Source organism: Sceloporus occidentalis, unplaced genomic scaffold (assembly GCF_023333645.1).
Source record: "Sceloporus occidentalis isolate IW3139 unplaced genomic scaffold, rSceOcc1.0.p SCAF_1, whole genome shotgun sequence".
In the NCBI taxonomy this organism is placed as follows: Eukaryota; Metazoa; Chordata; class Lepidosauria; order Squamata; family Phrynosomatidae; genus Sceloporus; species Sceloporus occidentalis.
The window spans coordinates 124,558,861-124,564,860 of NW_028316981.1; the positions used below are offsets into that span (position 1 = coordinate 124,558,861).

Here is a 6,000-nt window from a genome sequence, read left to right on the forward strand (position 1 = left end):
ATTAATTTCGTGGTCTAGTGATCTAAAACTTGTCCTATGTTATATATGTTTTTGTATATAGGAAGGTGCAGCCTCAAATCCTATTTCATTTGATGAGACCAGGAAAAACAGGTACTAGCTGCACTCACACATAAGGCTGTCAGAGTAAAAACTGGTGAGAGTTCCTGTAGCTTTGTTATGCATAAAAGGGCATTTCAGCAGAACTAGATAACAAACAATACACACTGAAATTCCTTCCTTTATTAAAGGTACAGGAGCCCTCTCCAGTTTTCACTCCACTAATCCTGTGTGACAAGAGATTGACATACACACACCCCAAGCATTTGATACACAGCAAAATGTCTGTAAATTGCATACTAAATACTTTAGGATTCCATCTGTTGGCTGGCACCCACTCTTTCCACTCTCAGGTCCATATTTGTCTTGGCAAATTAGGCAAGTAGCACGTGAGGCCAGCCAAAAGAAAGCATACCTCAAGTTTCATAGTCTCTGATCTCATGGGAACCTGAAACTCTCACGAGCAGTTGTAAGGGTTTCATATAGGAGTGCCTCGCATGTATTACCAGCTTTAACCTGGCCTAGCAACATCCTTCTATTTGAAAAACCTGACAATTCTAGCCAGGTTTCCCCCACAGAATCTGTGGCCTGTAATCCCCCCACTCTAGTGGCCAGAACATGCTTTTGGCACTCTTGCTTCCCAATGTTATTAAAGGACTACAGCTTTCATTATGCTGACTCTTGGCTTCTGTGGCAAAGGCGGAAAGGAGATGCAAAGTAACAACATCAGAGAACCGAGTCTGATACATCCTCCCACCCTCATTATAGACACAGACAGGAGAAATTGTTCTGCCTTCCAACCTCTAGCATATACTATGACCTGAAACAGAACTCCTTCCCAAAGGGTATGTCTTTCTCTTAAGACATACTCCCTCTCAACAGAACTCAGAAAATACTCTAGAGGAAAAGATTTTAAAAGACAAGGCTCCATGCTGCATAGTTTCAAGGGAAGTGTTTGTTTATCCTGGAGGCTTCTCATACATTGGAGTGTTGTTTTTTCTGTCTCTGACCTTGCAGTTTCTGATACTGTGCAGTGTTAAAATAAGAATGCAAGATTCCTTTGTTGTGCGATGGGTTAGAGCTATAGTCTGGAACATTTTAATTAATATATAAGAAGAACATAAGAGGAGCACTGCTAAATCAGGTCACTCCCTGTTTGTTCATACTGTAGTAAGCATCTGGTATTCAGAATTATACAGCCACTGGACATGGGGACATCCTGGACATTCGTGGATTATCCAATCAAACTGTAAGGGTTATAACACACCAGCTGCCCCCTCCACATATGTGTTGGTGTAAATGGGTGTCCAAGATAAATGAGAACCTAAAAGATATAAATAAGAGGCTGTGGATTAAAGAAATTATGAGGAGAAAAAAGCATGGTTGTAATGCGCTTGTTGGAAACAGCAAATATAGCTCACATAAATAAGGGCAACAATTGAAGAACTCTGTGCTTTTTTTTTCAAATACTTCTCCATACCTAAGATCCCACATTTATGTGTCCCCCTACCTATTCTGCTGTCCCAAATGCTAAAATTCTGATAGTCAAGTCAATTCTGATAGTTAAGTCAATGACTGATTGTCAAGTCAATTCTCTCCCAGACACAAGGTTACAATACTGCAGAAGTAATTTATTTCTTTTCTCATTTTTATATTAGGGAATTGATGCCAAGGACTCTTGATGGGCAGATCACCATGGAAAAAACGCCCAGCTACTTTGTCACAAAGGAAGCACCTGCCCGTATCTCTGCCATGTCGAAGGACACCAAACTCATTGTGGTGGTGAGAGATCCGGTCACCAGAGCCATTTCTGACTACACACAGACGCTGTCCAAGAAGCCTGATATCCCCACCTTTGAGAGCCTGACTTTCAAAAACAGGACTACAGGCCTTATTGATACCTCTTGGAGTGCCATCCAGATTGGCATTTACGCCAAACATCTGGAAAACTGGCTCCTGTATTTCCCCATTGGGCAAATCCTCTTTGTCAGTGGGGAGAGACTGATCAGTGACCCAGCTGGTGAGTTGGGCCGTGTCCAGGACTTTCTGGGCCTCAAGAGAATCATCACGGACAAACACTTCTACTTCAACAAGACCAAGGGTTTCCCTTGCCTGAAAAAGGCAGAAGGCAGCAGCAAGCCTCACTGTCTGGGCAAAACAAAAGGGCGGACCCACCCCAGCATCGACCAGAAGGTGGTGCAGCGGCTGAGGGAGTTCTACAGGCCCTTCAACATGAAGTTCTACCAGATGACTGGGCATAACTTTGGCTGGGACTGAGGCTGGAATACTATAATTTAAACAAATAAAAAGGGGAAAAATCTATATTTTTGTACATATCAACAGAGAGGGGAAATTAATATTTGAGCAAATGTCTGGTGGCCCTAATTATTATTTCATTTGGAAGCAAATATTACAGTTTTCTATTTTACTTGTTTTAATTGTTCAGGATTTATTAGTATCCAATTCAGAAGACTCTCAGTTGAGGTCTGGCTGATGAGACCAGTATGTGGCCTAGATAAATATATTTCCAGTTTTCTATGTCATCTTTCTTTTATTTTCTCTTTTTAAAAAAAGTCATTCAGAGCCATCCCTCTGTTAATCTCAAAGTCAGTGGCCAGACTTCTTTAAACATGGCACAGGGGTTGATCATATTGGGGCTGTACATACCAGCAGGGAAAGGCCACCTCTCTTTGCTGCGCCACATTGCCGGGACAACCAAACAGGGCGGCAACACAGCGCAGAAAAAAAGGAGACACCCTTATGACGCCGCTTCTGCCATGAGGATGCGCCATGTGGACGGGCCACAGCCTTGTGACATAATGGCGCTGATATTAGGGCTCAACGCATATAGATGCTGTGCTGTAGCAAGCCCTAATTTTGGCATCAGGGCATCACAAAGCATCCATGTGTACCGCTCCATTATTGACCAAAATAATTAGAACTGGAAAGGTTCCCCCCCCTCAATGAGTCTCATGATATAAATTAAGTGAACACCTATCTGGTTGGCTGATATTGAAGAGCTCTGTATTCAGGTGTAACCCATCTGATCTCCCCATGACTTAAAAAAGCCACTGTAGTATAACCCTCTAATTTTTGCCTGGATTTTACTCAACACAATCAGGAATGGAAGAGGAATGGGGGGGTGGATGCTTTTTGAAACTATGGGTGAATCTACACTGTAGAAATAATGCAGTTTGACACCACTATAAGTGTTGTAGCTCCATCCTGTGGAATCCTGGGATTTGTACCTTTAAAGGGTGCTGGTGAAGCTACCAATACCAAAATCCTGTAGGATTGAGCCATGGCAGTAAAAAGTGGTGTCAAACTGCATTATTTATCCACTGTAGCTGCACCCCATAACTCCCAGAATCCTCAAGCCAGCATGAACAGAAAGTTTCCCTCTAGTTCCACTGCAGAGGCATCATTTCCTAAGGTGTCTAATACTGCTTCTTTGTTTGTACTACTTAAAGCTGAAGTACACCCTTGGGATTGCATCATTAGGCATTAACTGAAGAGTGGTGTGAGGCCTTGTCCAAACACATGACTCCAAACCTGTGTGTTTTCTCAAAGAAGATCCAATATCCAGGCTAATTAAGATAAAGTATCTTCATTATAGTTTGAAAGGCTTTTCAAAGCCTGCTTCCTCAACCCCCGGCTCACCCACCTGTTGTCTCCATAAAGCCTTATATTAGCTCAGATTTCTTTACGCAGAGCCCAGTGACAGCTGGGCTGAGCTGAAGAGTCAACAGTAGGGAAAAGTAAGAGGAAAAGTAAGTCATTTTCCTTGTCATCTCCCCCACTTAAGTCCGAAAGGTTGCAAGGTCACCACTCGCTACCTTCACCCAATCCGCTCAGCCTCCTGTCTCAACTCAGAATGTTCTATCTAGCCTTAAGCCCTTTTCTGGCAGGGTTTTGTGCCATAAAACATCTGGGTAAACATGTTAAAATCACCCAAACAAAGAGAAGGGAAAGTATCTAATAGGTCACTTGAGAATGGAACATATGACAAAGCTGGCTTGCTGCAGCTCACAATAACTCTCCTGTCAGAGGTCCATCAAGGAGCTTGATTCAGCCAAAATACTGTGTAATCTCCTATGGGAAAGACTGTTCAGTGACCCCAAGAGGCAAAAGAGCCACAGCGGCAGGGGTTATGTTATGCTCCTTCCCTCCCTCCAACTCACTCTCTCTTTTTTCAGATGAAGGATTCTACTATGTACCCTGAAACTAGGGATGGAAAGAGTACTTGCAAATTTTCTTTTTTAAAAAAGTGCTGTGAGATTTTTCAGATTCCAGGAATTTTTTTTCCTGGAATCTAATTTGTATAAAAACATGTATTAAATATGTTTCAACCCCCCCCCCCCAAAAAAAAGCCTAAATTAAAAATAAACCTTAGAAGTTTTTCATAGATTTTTGAAGTATATTCCCTGAATCATATTGGTAATATAAGGATTTTTATCACATGAGGCTTGAAAAGTGGACTTAGAGCAGGATAGTAGCATCTGTGGATGTACTTTATCACATGATGCTGTGTCTGTTCAGTAGCTGGTCTGTAGTCTATTTGTTACTGGAGTGCTCCCAATTGCACTGCTTTTGCACAGTGTCAAGTGTGAAAAGTTCCTTTTGGAAGCAATTCCAATATGCAAGCAGACACATGGTGTGAGTGGGTGTGATTATGCTCCTCTCCTCCTCTCCCTTGCTATTCCCAAATGGGCTGTTTATTTTTGTTCATTTGTGTGTGTGTTTTTTAAAAAAAAACTCTTTCCTTTATTTTTTACTTAATGGATTTCCATGATTGTGCAACTGCACTAAAAATAGAAATAAATACAGAGCAAAATACATACTGGGAAGGGGTTAGGGCAGGGAAATGGAGAGATTTGGAAGAACTGTGTGATAACTATTCTCCCTAACCTGGTATGTTCCTAGACTAACGTGAATGTGGTCCCTTATAGGTCTTGTGTGATAAAGTCCTAAAACAGCATAATTTTCCATTACATCCTTTTTTATGTTGTTGTGGAAGGAGTTGTCCAATACCTCCTTCTGTAATGATACACAGGCATGTAACTTTAGCTTGAAGACACAAGAATGCATCCCTATTAATAATCTTTGGCCAAGGGCTGGGGAGCTCCTAGACACCACATGGCTGCAGTTATGCAGTTTGGAAAAAGGAGAGTTCCATCTTCCTGGTCACTGTGTCTTTTTAAAGTCTGGGATGGATCCATTTCATAACAATCTGCTAACAATCCCATTGAGTTGATTCCAAGAGAATGACTTGGTTGGGCTTTGATGGCTTGGACATCTTGGAGCAATGAACTCCATAGACAACTTGAAATGTTTTAAAATGGGAAATTTCCATCATGTTTAGCAGATTTGGTGAAGCTCTCAAAAGTTCTGAAAGATGTTTCTATAGAGGAACATCTCCCAATGCACCATGGTATGTGAGCACGTGTGTTTACATAGAACAATTGCAACAGACATACAGTTTCAAACAAAGTAAAGCAGAATACTGGTTCACAGTCTCTAGATTGGCTTTCCCCCCTGTAATGCAAGGCTTAAAACAGTTCTTGATGCAAATGGGATTTCCTGTGAGCCCTAGGAAGGGCTGTTTCATAAAAACTAACCATAATCTGTTTTCTGTAAATTCTAAAGCTCATGTCAAAGGCTGAAAGAGAAAACTTTTCATCTTTACCCCCAAAGCATCATTTTTTGCCACAGTGGGACCTACAGTAAACTCACAAACTTGTTCCTAAATAAAATTAAAAGCCAGATTGTCAAAGGAACTGATGGGAATGGATCTCTTACCCTTTAGCACCATTGGTATAATAAATGCAAATGGATATAACATCACATTATATCTTGTGGATTCTATGGTTCCTATTCATGAAAATACCTTCAGAGGTTTATTTATTTTAAATAGTTATTATTTTAAATCGCCTTTTCTATTCA

At 41.2% G+C, this 6,000-nt stretch overlaps 1 pseudogene across 1 annotated transcript in view; it reads left to right on the forward strand.

Annotated features, from left to right (window-relative positions):
- The window catches only part of LOC149322088 (heparan sulfate glucosamine 3-O-sulfotransferase 6-like), a 108,577-nt pseudogene extending 104,144 nt beyond the window's left edge, over nucleotides 1-4,433 (forward strand). The window contains exon 4 of the transcript XR_016281086.1: nucleotides 1,716-4,433. The product of XR_016281086.1 is annotated as a heparan sulfate glucosamine 3-O-sulfotransferase 6-like (transcript). The remainder of the gene's footprint in view (nucleotides 1-1,715) is intronic.
- The last annotated feature ends 1,567 nt before the right edge of the window (nucleotides 4,434-6,000 follow it).